The sequence below is a fragment of the Gymnodraco acuticeps genome, unplaced genomic scaffold (assembly GCF_902827175.1).
Source record: "Gymnodraco acuticeps unplaced genomic scaffold, fGymAcu1.1, whole genome shotgun sequence".
NCBI classification, from domain to species: Eukaryota; Metazoa; Chordata; class Actinopteri; order Perciformes; family Bathydraconidae; genus Gymnodraco; species Gymnodraco acuticeps.
Genome location: NW_022989799.1, coordinates 5,301,814 through 5,319,373, shown reverse-complemented (window position 1 = coordinate 5,319,373; position 17,560 = coordinate 5,301,814). Strand labels below are relative to the sequence as shown.

The following is a 17,560-nucleotide window of genomic DNA, read 5'->3' as shown; positions in this document are numbered from 1 at the left end:
AGGAAAACATAATTGTATGCAAAGTAACTAGCCTTTGAGACCTAATAGTGTGTTCACACAGGAAGCACATTTCTCGTGGCGCGATTATATATAAAGTCAAAGCAAAGATGCGGTTAGACAAGATTTAGCACAGGGTGAAGCAAATGATTCAAATACCACAAATGAAGTGGCGCAAATGAAGCAAGTGACGCTATTTTGCGAAACCAAGCAAAAATAGATGTTTTTGAGTGTAAGTGTAGAAACTGTGACTAAAGTCGCTCTTTTATTCATGTCAAATTACATTTATTTGTTGACGGGGAAGCTACAATGGTTGCTAAGCCTAATCTGATTGATCCGATCTCCATTTAGTTGCTCGTCTTCAAGAGTTTGGGCCAGTTATTTATGAGAGGGGCACATTAACAAACTCAGTATTATTTGTATTTGTTGTTTGTTTTGTCAGTAACTTAACTTAAAATCTTATCAAATTGAATTTTTAGAAACAAAGAATTCTGTTAACTTCAGCTTAAATTGAAGCATTGTTTTTGCTGCAACACAATCACACATTATCATAGAGTCTTTATTCAGAGGGGGGCCACTGGGGGGTCAAGCTCAGTGTAACAGGGCCACTGGCCCCTGTAGGCCCCCTCTAGAATCGCCTATATTGAGGTATGATCAGAAAATTGACAGATAAGATAGATAGCTAATACTGCAATGTGTGTGAGCTGCAATTCCCTAGTTTAAGGATGAAAGCAGATTATAGACTTTCAGAAATATTCAAATCTGGGTTTTTTTATATCACAATTGATAAATATTCATCAGAAAATATTCTCTCTGCAGCTGCCATCCGACAATATAAGAATCAGCCTTGACATGTACATATTGATTTAATCTTTCCTCAGACTTTCATCTGTCAAATTAATTCAGTAGCTGTTGCATCCACAGCATTTTATTATTTTATGTTAGCATTTTTATAATAGGAAAGAAAATCCAAAGTGCTGCTTGGGTAAACCTCTCTGAGGAAAAAGGAAATTAAGTGATGTGAGAGGAAATTAAATAGTGCTGCTGATTAAAGCTCCGATTGCTGAATCCCATTTCTCCTCTTCAGATATCTACAGTGTATTATCTGCATTGAAAAGATGAAAGGGGTGCAAAGCTCACGCCATGATTTTACAGTATGTCTCTGTTAAAGGGAGAAAGAGAGAGAAAGGCACACAGCAGACTGAAGGTATGGCTGAACGTTTTTTTTATTGCATACCTAATTGGCCTAAGTGGCGGCCATGATTAGAGCTTTCGTATTCTCTTGAAAGAAGCTTCAATTATTCCTTTATTATCTATTTTAGGATACACTTGACCATCCTTTAAGAAAGGAAAGGAGAAGATGCTGTGTTCCAACACATTGATCGGGAAAGGCTAAGAGGCAGGAGACACATCTCCAAGCAGTGGACCAATCACAACAGAGCCTATTCAACCAATCAGAGCGGACTTGGATCTGGTTTCAAACAGAGGGTGAATATGTCCTCTTTAAGACATATCTTACCTTAGTCATTATATATTGTTTACTTCACTATGTTAAACCAAATGGTGAAATATCAACGTAACACTAATTACTGTAAAATGATCAAATAGTTAGTTTTAAGGTGTTGGATGTTTTCTTTTTATATTCGACATTTTTGAATGGTAGTATGCACAGTATATGTGTAGGCCTCAGTAGTAATGCATATATTGTAAAAAGCATTATTTCTTAAAATAGTTTCGTACTATCATATTAATTGGGATTCATGTCGATTAACACAAGTGGACAGGATGGGGAGGGAGAGCACAGGCAATCATTACGTTTCACTTCGCTTCTTTATTTCAATTCAAACCTTGTTAATTAATACATTTGTAATAAATGTTGTCCACGTTTATAAAGCCTGCATAGAAACCACGATAAGAACGCACACGGACAAGAATCTAGATGCACTTTAGTAGTCCGCATACGGAACATTTTATTTTATTCACAGTAAACGTAAATCCATTACATCTGTTGGCGCATTAGAATCACATCACCTATTGTAAGTGAGCTCCGCTTCTCCCAGCACAGAAATCTTGTTTCCTTACTCCGACTGAATTCCCCTTCACATCCTTAGTTAACACCATGACATTTTCCCCTGAGGTTGAGGAAAGGTAGTTGGGGAAAGACATACAGTAGGACCTGATTTTTTACTACTATTTGATCACAGCCTATTTGACCACAGCCAGGGTCACACAAGGAGAAAGTAAATTAAGTTCAAGGTGAAACAGGGAGGATAATAAGAGGGAGGCAGAATACAGAGAGAAACCTGGCTGTCAGCTTGTTTACTGCTACACTGGAGATTAAACAGCTTTCAGTATGTCAGCAAACACTTGGACTAACAGCTCACACACACACCATGTATACATCACTTCAGGGGACATTACATTGACTTACATGCATTTCCTGGAGACTTATCCTAACCTTAACCATAACCAACACATGCCTAACCCCTTACCCTAAACCTAACCAAGTCTTCACCCTAAAATTAATGATTCCCCTTATGGGGACCTCCAATTTGTCCCCATAAGGGAGGCGAGTCCCCACACGTGACTGTGTAAATAGATTTAGGTCCCCACAAGTATAGTAATGCTAGGCCGCACGCACGCACGCACGCACGCACGCACGCATACACACACACACACACACACACACACACACACACAATCTCCGTTTAAAAACGCATGTAAAAAATGTTTAAAAAAATGTAATCAGCCACCAAGATATTTTGGAGGAAAAATGTGTAATTTAAAGGAAAACCTGCCTCTCATTCAGCATATTCAGGCAGTAGCCTGCACACCAACAATGAAACACATGAGCACATACTACAGTTTGAAAAAGCAGAAATAAAGTCTGAGCTGACAGAAAATGCTCCGTTTTAGTTTAATACACACAGTTAAGCTCATCTTCTTATATTCATTACATTGCATTTAGCTGACGCTTTTATCCAAAGCAACTTACAATAAGTGCGTACGACCAACAAAATACAAACTTGAAGAAAACAGAATCATATAAGTACATCAGCTTTAATAGAGCAAAAACATTTCAAGTGCTACTCAACTGGCTTTAGATAAGCCAGTCCTTTATTAGTATATAAGTGCTTTGTTAATAGTTATATCGCTCGAAGTGGAGTCGAAAGAGATGAGTTTTCAGTCTGCGCCGGAAGGTGTGTAAGCTATCTGCTGTCCTGATGTCAATGGGGAGCTCATTCCACCATTTTGGAGCCAGGATAGCAAACCCGCCCGTTTGGCTGATGCAGAGTAGAGTGCACGTGCTGGGGTGTACGGTTTAACCATGTATATTCAGTGCTTGAATTGGAATGAAAAAGGTGCCAGTACTCTAAAATCAGCAACTTTTTCAAGTCAATTTTATATATACAGCCCACAAACAAGAATTTGGCTACTATAATGCTGGTGGGTTTGTCTCTTTACTACTGTATATTTTAGAAAGGTTCACTGTACTTAACATTTTTTATGATAGGCAGCGGATATGGCTAAAGTACAGTAAGGTCAATATTAACTGAAAATATAGCAATCAAAGTCTAGATCTTCTGCTGAAGACACATGAAGCAGAGACCTTTCAGGTGAGAGCCCCTCTGGTGGTGTTCAACATTAATGACAAGGAAACAAAGCTCTGGTCAGAAGCATTTTTTATAAAAAGCTTTAACAAAATTAAGTATTTCTGTACATTTTGAATGCAATCTAACTTTCCAACTCAGAAAACGAAAAACGAAAAAGTGCCAATAGTCTTCTCACATGGCTGCTTTGCAATATACTTCACCACTGAAGAATACAAATATGTATAAAGTAAACTATGATGCAATCTAACTTTCCAACTCAGAAAAATGATAAAGAGCATGAACAAAGAACATGTAAAAACAAATGCAAAATTTGCACAATCTAAAATGAGAAACTGTAACTGCAAGTAACAAAGTCTGAGCCATGGTAAAGAGTTACATTGAACACCAAGCTGATCAGATAACTCCCTGGTTGGTCTGAAGTCCTTCTATCTCCAGGATCTGTACAAATCGGCACATTATGCCAAAAGTCTTCTCACTGGGTGAGCTGCTTTGCAATATACTTCACATTGTTAGAAAAGGCTCCAGAAGGCCTTGGGGACATCAGTATCAGGGGCTGGAGCTGGACAGGCTCTTTCATCAGCACTTCTCCTTCCCTTTGCCAGCCAGGACCTCACATACTGTTCCGGATTGAACTGTCCTAGTGATGGTCCATTACATTTAATGAAAACCAGGCTGGACAGTCGGCTGACAGAGAGAGCATTCCTTTTTGCTGTAAGGATATCGTTCATGCAGCTGAATGCCCGCTCACACTCACTAGTGGAGACAGCGATGGTTCGGACTGCTTTCAGTAGAGGCTCCATGGCAGCAGGTGTACGGGATGCCCTGGTTTCCTTGTATTCGCGAAAGCCCTGAACAGTCTCTCTTCTGTCCACTTTCAGCACTTCGCACAAACGTAGCACCTCTACGTCCCCATACTGTACGTCTAACTCCTCTTCAGGCCAACTTCCAGGATGGATAACTTTCATGTCCTGGATTAGCTGATTGTCCCGGGCCTCCCGGCCATGTAATAGGATTTCTCTTGTGCTGACATGAGAGGAGGTTGTGGAAGTCATTCTGTGTCTCCGATTCTCTACCATACTGCGGAAAAACTGACCTGCATGAATCTGTACAAGCCTGCCATTCTCACGCAGGGCAACACCCTTGAAGGACTTCTCAGCTAGAGCTGTATGAACTGTAGTCATGTGTGGGCCAGGCATGGTGACCATGGATTCAAAAACTCGTATTTATCGAGTTAAGAGCCTATCTGCTGTAGGCAGTGTCATCTCTCTTTTTTGGAGTTGCCGAGAGAGGTCGCTGAGCTCTGTGAGCGCATCGTACATCAGTCCCAGATTGCTGACAAACGTTGCAGATGTGAGCACATCATCCAGGCCCTTGTACTTTGCTCTGTCTCTGGAATCCCTGCTCGTGTCGTTTGCAGCATTTGTGAAGTAATCATGAAGCACTCGGTAGTTTTCCCAGACTGCTCTGACGCTCCTTTCACTTGAAGCCACCCAGCGGATGGACAAAACACGCCCTATCACCAGGAGACGCTGTCCGACTGCTTGCGCACACTGCGCTAACTGCCTCTGATTTTTGGGGGAGGCATGGAACAAGGAATAGAGTTTGTCAAAAAAGATCTGGAAATGATTGAGCCCTGAGACCTCCTTGACCACATCCCCAACTGCCAGCTCTAGACGATGATTGGAGCGGTGCCACACAAACAGGCTTGGGAATTTACTACACAACTGGGTAGCAACGCCTGTTCTCTTCCCTAGCATGACTGAAGCCCCATCACATGCAAAAGAAACGAAACACTGACCTAAAAAGTCCTCGTTAAAATCTCTTCCAAGACACTCCATTAACGCCTTTGTGATGTCATCAGCCGTTGTTCCATCCAACTCGATCAGCTCCCAAAAAAAACGTTTCGGGCTCAGCATCAGCTAATGCTGAGCGTAGACACACAACAAGCACCGTTTTACCACTAATAGTGGTAGATTCATCGACCAAAACACAGAGTTTTCTTTGGTTTTCTGTAATGTCTTTTGCCATTTTTTTCTTCAGCTCATGAGCTATGTGGTCGATGATTTCGCCACAGGTTTTATTGGAGTGCAAAACCCTGCCCACGTTCAGCCCATTCAGTTTCTGTACATTCAAATCAATTGGCATGTCTGTGAATGGCCGGCTATGTTTGCCAATTTTATATGCCGTTCGAAAAACTCTGATAGTGGTGTCTAATTCAGATTTATGCATAGACTGCACTTGATGTTGAATAGTTTCACGTGAAGCAGATGTAAGGATGTCAGCAGCTTTTACATGGGCTTGTGATTCTTTATGTTCTTTGATTTTTTTTCTCAGGCTAGCTTGTTGTTTGCCCTTGTCAACACCGAAATGAGACACTGCACACTCACCCCATTCAGTTGACAGTTTCAGTCCTTGTCCAGTGTGTATTCCCAAAGATTTGACATCTCTGCATATTCGACATCCTAGCTTCTTATCTTTAAGAAGGAGCCATGCATTGGTCTTGCAAAAATATTGCACCTTGTCCGTTGTCCAGCAGTCAGGTGCATCGCTTTGCCCGGTGTTGGTGGTGGCAGTTGAGCCAGCAGCAGCTAACCTTAGAGGCTCTGGAGGAGGCGGCGGAGCTAATGCTAATGCACTAGAACTTGGAGCAGGAGGATCAACCAAAGAAAGCTCCCCATCAGACACAATTTCCAACACAGGCACAGCATTCTCTGTATTTGAAGTTTCTTCCGGCGACAACCGCTGTCTTTTTGCACTTTTATTAATCCACCCTAACATTTTAGAAATGCTAATTTGTGACGTGCCTTACTTTCCTTCTCTCGGGGGCGTGCCTGCTCTGTTCTATCACTCTACATAGCCACCCACTGGGTGGGAGTTGCACTGCATAAACACAACACACGTGCATCTAGGTATGTAAATTGTAAAGCATTAAAACATGGTTTTACTAACAGTTTTCAGTATGTTGTTACTTCGGCATTATTATTATTATTATTTTGAAACGTGTATTACTATTAAATCACGGTCAAATAGGTTAATTTGACATAGTCGTTTCCACCACAGTATTTACATGGAGAAGATAAGCCCCGCCCCCTCTCCAGCACGTTCTGTTTGAATGACAGGAGTAAACAGCTGACAGCCGCTGTGAAACTCCAGCGGTTAGAGCGATGAGAATGTCCGTTCGGCACCTCATGACGCATCTACTGAGTACCGGGCGGCTGTATATATATATATGGATGTATAATAAGAACGGCGGGAGAGTGTTGAGTACTGGCACGGTGCATGAGTACCGGAGTACCGCCAGCATGCCGGTACTGAGCAAGAAGTGCCGGTACTCCATGGGTCAGAACCAGAAGTGCCGGTACTGCGTACCGGTGAGTACCGGCCCAATTCCAGCACTGTGTATATTCACATACCCTAAGAGACTTGCAGCTATAATTGCTGCAAAATGTGGCTCTACCAAGTATTGACTTTAGGGGGGGTGAATAGTTATGTATACAAAAATACGTTTTGCATTTTCAAAGTTTTAGGCGTGTTGTATGTGTACATCAAATAATACAAATTAAAGGAAATATCTTAATGCAATAAAACAAGAACAATGCCAGGGGGGGGTGAATACTTTTGCAAGGCACTGTACAGTACAGTATGTAACGATGAGAGGTGCAAAAGAAATAATGGGGACAGAGATAATGTAACGTTAGAGTTCATGAGAGGTTAAAGAGTTCAGTTTATGAGCAGATGGAGGTAGAGTAAGAACTGAATGCTGCAGAGTACCAACCACTGTGTTCCATTTCACCCTCAGTGGGTACAGCTGCCCATAGCCTACATTCCATTTCCCTGTAGAGCATCTGAACACACACACACACACTCACATAAACTCACATGCTTCATTATTTCCTCACAGCTTTGCAGGCCATGATAAATTCTCAATTTCTTAACCATGACCCAGAAGCACACACATTCTCTCCTGCTGGCTCTGTTTTCTTCACACACACACACACACACACACACACACACACACACACACACACACACACACACACACACACACACACACACACACACACACACACACACACACACACACACACACGCACACGCACACGCACACACACGCCCCAGCCCTGGCTTTCACACAAAGCCATGCCCAACACACACATACAGAATGTGTGTGTGTTGGGCATGTACTGTTCAGTACACACTTCTGTATGGAATGCCATTTAAGCCAAAATTAAATAAATACATAAATAATTAAATAAATACATATATATAAATATGCCTATGAAATAAATTCTGAAATAAATAAATGAGCCAATAAATATGTATACATGTACATTTGAATACACATTTATTTATTTCATGGGACTTTTATTTCATAATGACACATTTATTTATTTCATGGGACTTTTATTTCATGACACATTTATTTATTTCAATTGACTTTTATTTCATAATGACACATTTATTTATTTCAAGAGACTCGTATTTCATAATGACGCACTTATTTATTTCAAGAGACTTGTATTTCATAATGACACATTTATTTATTTCAAGAGACTCGTATTTCATAATGACGCATTTATTTATTTCAGGTGACTTGTATTTCATGATCAGACATTTCCATTCATTATATGCAAATGACCGGGGCGTGGTTAGCTCACAGATCCAGAGACCCAGACCAAAGCAACAGCACCACACTGACTACTCGAGAAGAGGAAGAAAATGGAGGAGAAGGACTATAAGGCAAACTACTAAATTCTCAGAGTCACACATCGCATGTAATCTGATACTCTAAATTTCACCCGCCAGAAATGTTCGCTTCGTCTTCTTCGGTGTAAATTGTCCGTTGGCAAACCAGTTGACTTCTTCTTCTCTCGGTTTTTTGGCGGATTGCAAACCACTTTAAGGTGCATACCGCCACCTATGAGTGTGAATCATCATATCATTCCATCTCTTAACTCATGGACGTATCTATGATCTAATCCAAAAATAAATAAATTAGGGCTGTCAAACGATTACAAATTTTAATCAGATTAATCACAGCTTAAAAATGAATTAATCATGATTAATCACCATTCGAACTATGTCCAAAATATGTCATTTCTTTATGTGTATTGTTGTGGGAATGGAAAGATAAATGAAAGAAGAAGGATGTATCCATTTAACATGTTTATTGTAAAAAAATTCTGTGTGTCAAAATGAAAGAGAGCACCTATCAATCATCAAACCGTGGGGTCTTAATTCATTACGTGTTGATTTCTATCAACGGGGGAGTACTTCAGGAAAGTCGACAGGGGGGGGGGGGTAGTGGAGTACTTCGTGACCACAGTGTAAACGTTGTGATCAGCTGTTTTAGCGCAGTTCTCCAGTGAAGGGGGGAGTCTCCCTCCGCAGCCGGTTTGCGTAGTTTTGGCACAATTCCGTTGTACAGACCGACGTTAACAGCAGCCCTGTCTGTGCACACGGAGACCGACTCTGTCGTCCGGTGATCTAACCGCCTTCTGGAAAAGCTTCACAAGTACGTCGGTAAGCAAATGCGCTTTGTGACACAAGTGACGGTACGCATTTCAGATTACGCACATAACCTGCGTACCAGTTATGTGTTACCTGTACTACAGCTAAAGTATTCTCCGTCGGGACTTCCTGCAACAACACCACGCCGTTATCTTGATTCTGATTGGCCAGAAGACATTATCAAAGATGTTCTATTGGGAAGACGATCACTACGTGACAAAAGTTTTCAAAACCGTTTCTGGTCTTCCATATTTCCAGACAAGTGGCTACTGAAATCAATCTTACTAACTGCTGTCTGTGCAATTCTCGGCGCGAGTTGGCGGACTTTATTTTGCTTACTTTAACATCATTTTTCATGGTGGGGCTAAGCCATTTCTTGGTATGGGTGTAGCCTACCCCAGCCATACCCTGTCTTTATAAATATTTGTCTGCTGGCATACCATCAGACCAGCATTTATCTATCACCAGCTTATGTTAGTATTAAATATACAATGTATTCTGGTAACTATCAAAATAAAGACATTGTATAGTGTTCATAACAGTATTTTTATTTAATAAATTATACTTAATACAATAATATTTAAAAAAAAAACCTACATCTAAATAAATATATCATCTAAAATAGATGCATTTGATTTAAAAATAACAAATATAATTCAAAATGTAAACAGCAACAAAGAAATTATAAACATTTTTTTTCTTTTTCTTGTTAATATCCATTATCTTCTCTGTTATGTATCTTCCGGTCTTTGCCAATCTGGCCAGCATTTCTTGGTCCTCCACGTCTTTCTCGTACAGCCACTGCTTGAAGCAAACTGAAAATAAGAAACAACAATGTTTTAACAAATCGTATTCAATTATGTGCTGATAGAACTGCAAACAGAATAGCTGTAACTTTAACAAAATAAATACCTCAGTTTCCTCTAATCATTAACCCATGTTTGTATCATTGAGTTAACTCTGTGTGTTGCTGCTAGCATACATAACACCTGACGTGGAAACGTTACTCGTGGATGGGGCTACAGAGCTACTAGAAAGACAGTCGAACCCGGTGCATTCCTCCGTCTGAATGTGGTGCACTTTTGCGAAATGTTTAGACAAGTTGCTCGTGTTACCGCCCTTACATGCTAAACTCTTATTGCACTTTTGGCAACAAGCATTTTCCACCTCAAGACCAAGCCCCCAGGAAGTGCGCCGGACTCTGAGGAAAATATTCGTTGTGTCCAAACGGCGGTACTACAATTTCCTTATCAGTCTGTGACGTCGACCGGCCCAGAAATACTTTTTCCCATTGACTAACATGGGGAAAGAGACGTCTGTAACTCGGTGGATAATTTTTTTTAAACTAAATAAACGACCCAGTATGAACTATTGTATAGCCCTAGAATCATTAAGTCCTTAAAGTTGTAAAATGCACTAAAAGCCGAATCTAGATTTATTCTCTCTCTCTCTCCATTCTTTCTAGTGAGCCGAGAGTGTGTGCTCGGGGGGCGGGGCTTAAGGGGCGCATGCTCTGTGAGCGCACAAACGGGTTCTTCTGCTCTGACAGCCAGGCATGACGGGTAATCTGTGACGATTCGCTCTCTCAAAAGTTGGGCCATTTTGACTTCATGCGCCAATGAGCAGCTCTCATAGGAAAGAACGAGGCCCCTCCTCCGACGCTGTATCCAGTTCTTATTATACATCCATGCTCAAGACGGGTAACATAACTACCCTCGGGGCGCTTAGTTCTCTCCGCCATGTGTTTGTGTGTGCACGCGCGTTTGTGTGCGTGTGTGTGTGTGTTGCATGCATGCATGTAGCAGGTTCTGTGTGTAAACTGCCCCACCCCCTCGCACACCGACAGGGGAGAGAGATCTCTCGTCTGGATTGGAAAGATCGAAAATAAATCATAGACGCACTTTGTAGTCTTATTGCATATTAGAAACGGAGTTGGCGACAGTAAGACTGCGATATAATGTTTATGTAGATGTAGGAGCCAAAATGCTTGTTTTTGCCTTACTTATTATTTGTATTATTATCTTATCGTATTTCTGTTTGCATCGCGTTTAATTCTTATTGTTTATCACTTCCGGCAATGGTCACGTGGGTGTGGTTTATTGGTATTTAGTCACCTGTTGGATGCCGGTTGGGAGGATATGATGTAGGAAGAGGGTGAATTTGCTCCGATACTGTCTGTTGACCGTCAGGTCTGGAGTTGTATATTGTTTGTTTTCATCTTTATTAAACACCATTGACTACGGACTCTTACATGGAACGCGTCACAGCAAAGAGCACTTTTTAGCCTCTCAGCAGCTAACTCATAGGGAGTTATTGCCGCTACAGTAGATATAATACATATGATATCTATTTTTTAAATGTCTCCCGTACCGATAAAAAGATCGATAACGTTGGACGTTAACGGTACCACATTCTTTAATAATTCAGCCCGGGGCCCGTTTAATACTGGGGCTCGGTACCCATCCCTAGTTTTAATTATTACATCATCAATATTACATTTCAAATAACCAAGTACTTGGTGTCTCACAAAGAGCAAGTGGCTAGTGCTGCTAAGAACATACCTGGTGGTGATGGTGGCTCTTCGCTGCAGGATCTGGTCGATGTCCTCCTAGCAGAAGCGATTGCCTTCGTCGTTCTCGTCCATGATGGCGGCGTAGGCTCCTTTCCTCAGCAGGTCCTCGATCTCCTTCTTGGAGAACTGCTGGACCGGCTAAAGGCGACGCAGAGAGACATTTACACATGTGGATTTAGAAAATTCTTTTTGAAAATAAACTAAGCGTACTGCAACAGCGACTGACCCAAAAATGACTTGGCATCTAGAAATATGACATTTTATTTTTCTCACCCCGTTGTTGTTGCCTTCTTTGTTCCCACTCATGCTCTTGCAGGACGGCACCGTCCAGCCCGAGCTTCAGACTAGCTTTATCCAGCATTTCCCTCTCATAGTTTCTAGTGATCAGACGGTACACCTTCACCGCCTTAGACTGGCCAAAACGATGACACCGAGCTTGAGCCTGAAATAAAAAATTAAAAGAGGGGTCAAAAGAACATCATGTGCAGCTGCTGTTCAACGTTTTTAAGCATTAAATGGGAAAATAATATACACTTAAAGAACCGAGGGAATAAACGGAAAGACTGTTGTTGTTGTTGTTGTTGTTGTTGTTGTTGTTGTTGTTGTAGCCCTATTGAACTATCTTTAGGACAGACAGAGCAGATATATATATCGTACCTGCAGGTCATTTTGAGGGTAACTTCCAGTCAGAGTGGAATATCACACAGGTGTCCGCAGCAGTGAGGTTCACAAGCTCTTGATCAGGTGTTTGATGTGGGCTAAGAGGTGGAGGAGGTCTCTGTCATGTACAACCATTGGTAGATGTTACACCTGAAAGAAAGATAAGGAAATAAGACAACACAGGAGGACAAACATCTTCTTAAGTAAAAGACGAAATCATGTCAAGCTTTACATCTTTCAGTCTTTACAATGCACTGTTGGAAATTACATTCCAAAGGCTAAATTCAAACTCAATACCATAAATAACTGGGTACCAAAGTGCTTTACCTGATAGAACACGTTCCACACGGAGCAGCAACCATCCGGCTGGGCCTTTTGCTGCATATCATCTCCTCCCTCTCCACTGTTTCCAGTAGATATCTACTGCCTCTGTCCAATAAAACTGAAATGCCCCAAAACAATCATATTTAAAAAGTGAAAAACAATAACTTGCTTTTGGCATTCAAATGTATTAGAATCTCACCTTTTTTCCGCAACCAGTCATAGGAGTTCAAATGCAAAGCCTGAACGATGACAAGAGCGAAACTTACATTTTACAAGATAAGTAATACCAGAGCAGTGTTTAGGACATGCAGAGAACAGATCAAATCCCCTGACAGGCTCACACACTTTGGTGATGTCCTCATCTGATAATGATGTTTCATTTTTAGCAGCAAAGTAACATTACTCAAGGTATATGTTGGACCCAACTAATGTACAGTATGTGTTGCATCTCCTCAACAATGGTCTGTATAGTTGAGTAGAAACAAAATGTCCCTACAGTTTCAGGTAGATTAACAAAGAAAAGTTTGGAATGAAGCACAAAACCCCTCTTTGTATTAAGCTAGCTGCCACAGAAAGTACAGCTTAACATGCTAACCTGGTAGAGTTAGCTAACGTTAGCTAACTTCATGTCTAACTAAAAACCTCTAACGTGCATTACATTGACGATTTTAAACACAACTTAACTCTCTCAACTTGTAAAATAACGTTAATTTAACATACCCTTAAATAACTACATCACGTTTTTCAGGGGCAACACAAACTGCAGAAAACGTTAGCTGCTAACTGTTGTTAGCTAAGACAGCTAGCTCGTAACAATAGCCTCCTAGCAAACTTAAGGTTATGTTAACATTAACTTAACGTTGTAAGAAAACAAAACGAACCTTCGAGACATCTTTTACTCTCAGACTGGGTGTAATTGTGTAGCGTTGCTTACCTCCAGAAGGACTTTTAGCTGTTTCCCAGTAGAGACTAGAGAGAGCTGTCAGAGCGGTTGCTCTCAGAAGAGCAGCATTGGGCGGACCAGAGAAGACCAGAGAAGAACCAGTTAAGCACCAGAAAAGCACAAGAATGGTTCTTGAACCGGTTTGGTTTATTGGCAGTTTGCAAACCACTTAAGTGGTGGTTTCACCACTGGAGTGTGAAACAAAAGCTATTGAGTCAGTGTTGTGGTGCTGTTGCTTTGGTCTGGATCTGGGAGCTAACCACGCCCCGTTCATTTGCATGTAAGGAATGGAAATGTCTCATCATGAAATACAAGTCACCTGAAATAAATAAATGCGTCATTATGAAATACAAGTCATCTGAAATAAATAAATATGTCATTATGAAATACGAGTCTCTTGAAATAAATAAATGTGTCATTATGAAATACAAGTCTCTTGAAATAAATACATGTGTCATTATGAAATAAAAGTCTCTTGAAATAAATAAATGTGTCATTATGAAATAAAAGTCCCATGAAATAAATAAATGTGTATTTAAATGTACATGTATACATATTTATTGCCTCATTTATTTATTTCAGAATTTATTTCATAGGCATATTTATATATATATATATATGTATTTATTTAATTATTTATTTATGTATTTATTTATTTTGGCTTAAATGGCATTCCATACTTCCGCTGATCCCTGTTCCAGGTCATTCTGTTCCGACTGAGCTGGATTTACATGCTGGCCAAGCTCAAATCACTTATCTTGGCACAGAGCGATAAGTTGCTCTTTAGCTTATCTTCGCATCAATTTCCAGTTTTTATTTTTTAAGCAAGTTAATGATGTGAGGTCATCTTTGTCTGGTGCAGTGGGACACAGCTGTCTATATACATGTGTTAAGCAGGGAAATGGAGCTCCATTGCCACAAGCAAAAGCTTCACTTATGTCACTTATACTCGTTTGCCACTGAAATGAGTTCCGCTCTAGTTCCGTGCTGGTGCTAGTTTCCAGTTTGCTTTTCCACCAACTACAGCCCTGTACGAGCCACGTCATCGTAGATAATAACAAGGGTGGACCGCGTCGGAGCTGTGCTCATGCTGCTCTTATTCACACCAAGCCAGATTGAATATCCAGCAGTGGCTCAATCAGTAGGGGCTTGGACTGTGAGCCGTAGGGTCACCGGTTCAAGTCCCCAAACAGAACTAAATATGGAGTGTGGACTGCTACTTGGAGAGGTCCCAGTTCACCTCCTGCCCTGCCGTGGTGCCCTTGAGCAAAGCACCGGACATCCCCCTTACTCCCATTGCTCCCCGGGCGCTGTACAATAGCTGCCCACTGCTCCTAGTAATAGACTCCTGGTACTAGGATGGGTTAAATGCAGAGAACACATTTCACTGTGTATGCTGTGTGCTCTGCATGTGTGACCACTTCATGCAGATCAAGATCCTGATCAGCCTGTCGGTGTTATTTTACCCATAATGACCAAGTCGCTGCACATTATCCCGCTTATTACATGGCCACATTCTCAACAAATTAACAACATGACTCCCAATATTAATTGAAATGCTTTTATGGATTTAGAAAATGTTTTTATTGATTTAAAAAATAGTTGTATGTATTGATTTAAATTGACATGCATCCGCTAAGAAAAATAATCCGTTGTTACCGTTTGAAAAACGTAGCAACAGCAGGAAGGCGGAGCTTTTTGATTACAGATTTGAAAACATCGTTGCTTGCTTTAAAAGTAGCACAATTCATTATGTCAAACCTTGGAAAATATCTAGATATCCCTGCCCTAATGCCAAAGGAACTGGCAACTGAATATGTGTCGCCGTATGATGTCTATGTCTGGACCGCTGCGTAAAAAGGAGGGTTTCTGCCCCATTACTTCTCCGCTGTTTTCTTGTCGCTCTTGTCTTGTCCGTTCAAAATGCTTTTCAGCCAAACTGTATACAGTTAAATCGAACGGACTTCTTTGTGCAGATGTGAGCGTCCTTAACAACGGTCAATAAATGCTTGACAGCGGTCTGTCTGTTCTGGATTAATAACGCGTCACGTTTTCTGAATTGACCAATCAGAATAGAGTATTCAACTAATATAAACCATGTAATAGAGAGCTGAAGTCCCGCCCATCTACTTTCGACCCATGGGACCTTATTTTGGAAAAATTAGGTATTGAAGTCAATGGGGAGAGAAAGATTATCTTTCGATCCCGTTTGAATTGTGCCACGAATTACACATATGATGTTTGTCAATCTTAAAAAATAATTTCCATGTAAAAAAAGTCACAGTTTGTCGTAAAACTGTTGAAATATAAGACTATGAAAAATACGCAACTAGAAAGACTACAAATCCCAGAGTCCCGGTCGAGCCAGCATGCGGGGAGTTAGTCGGTTCGTAAGGGTCTTACGAACCGACTAACTCCCCTTGTGTGTATGTACAGTTCTCAACATGCCCAGACTTGTAGTGATTTTTACTTCTTTTAATACTTTTCGCCTCATTCTGAAAGAAATAAGTGAAATGTGCCAATGTGACGACCGTCTTTGTGGTGCGAGACGGGAGATGTAGTTCATTGAGCGTTTCACACAAAAAATGTGTTACTTCACAGTTTTACGACACATTTTATTTTTTTGACTTGCAAAATTATCTTTTAAATTGACAAAGATCATATGTGTAATTCGTGGCACAATTCAAATGGGATCGAAAGATAACTTTTCTCTCCCCATTGACTTCAATACATACTTTTTCCAAAATAAGGTCCCATGGAGGTCCACCGGAAGGGGAGGGACTTCACCTCTCTATAAAGAGGGTTTCATCCCTCCAAATTCTTCTATAAAAAAAAAATAAAAATTGACGAACGACTTCTCCAGCTTTATACTGTTCATATATACTGAGTGACGTGGTGCATTGCCATTATGATTCAGCACCATTTGCCGACCGCTGGAGAGCTATCCACCAGCATTTAACATAAGGTTTGCTACTAGCAGCAAATGGAAAATAATGATTGACTGTGCAACGTCCCGATGCATGTTTCCCTATAAATTAATCCTTTTGTTCAGCTTTAATGTGCAATGGTTGGGAACATAGTCGCAGAAACAGTTGATCTCGTATTACATGGTTGATGTTAGCATAGCCACGAAGCCAGTCTGACTTATCATTAACAAGATTTAGAGCCAACTTACTCAATTAGAGAATGCATTAGATACTACAGTATATAGAACCCCAGGTCACGGAACATTAACAGGGTTTATGTGTGGCATAATAATTATTCACCATAGATTATTTGAATCATTGTAGCTTATGCAATATTATACCGGCATCTTTTCACTATGATCTAACTTCTGATAGTATGATATGACATCTTGTTAAGCATATGTATGACTACACCCGATAGCGAGCATTAAAAAACGGCTTGTTTTGAAAACGGGCAATATAGCGAACAGTTGGGCATTCAAAATATGGTAAAAATTATTAAAGGAAACACGAAAAACGATATAGTATGCTATACAGTGTATGTACTGTATGTCTCAATTTTCGGCTCTACTGCTTCTGTATCTGTATCAGGTTACTCTCACCCCAGCTTGCGATATAACCCTCTTACCTAAAGAGCTTTTAAAAGGGGTATGAGTGATGTTACAGTTTTTTTTAAACAGATAACTTCTTTAATGCAGATGCAGTTCCATTTACACTATTCAACATAAACTTGTAGATTATATCATGGTTTTTATAAAGTAGTTAACATGTTTATGCATGTGCATGAATGGGAAATGATCCATACTCAAAGTATGCACCGAGCAAAAGCAGAGCATCTGTGAACAACATGAAGGTTTATGAGGGGTTTCCCTAGAGGATTGAGTTCCTGCAGCACAGCGGTGGAGCGACTTGTGTTGTCAAACATCATGAATTCTTAACGGCACAAGGACACATGCAAAGAAAGTAGCATTAC

General features: G+C 40.6%; 1 protein-coding gene and 1 long non-coding RNA gene across 5 annotated transcripts in view; both read right to left on the bottom strand.

The window, feature by feature from the left end:
• Nucleotides 1-17,560, bottom strand: part of LOC117551287 (stromal membrane-associated protein 1-like) — a 165,328-nt gene that overhangs the window by 74,876 nt on the left and 72,892 nt on the right. The window lies entirely within an intron of this gene.
• LOC117551301 lies at nucleotides 9,439-13,698 on the bottom strand. Of its 2 annotated transcripts, XR_004569768.1 has the most exons (6): nucleotides 12,878-13,698; nucleotides 12,682-12,796; nucleotides 12,352-12,504; nucleotides 11,968-12,136; nucleotides 11,684-11,832; nucleotides 9,439-9,937 (listed from the first exon to the last, which is right to left on the bottom strand). It is a non-coding gene; the product is annotated as an uncharacterized LOC117551301 (long non-coding RNA). The 2 variants fall into 2 exon arrangements; XR_004569767.1 differs by having other exon boundaries at nucleotides 12,682-13,698.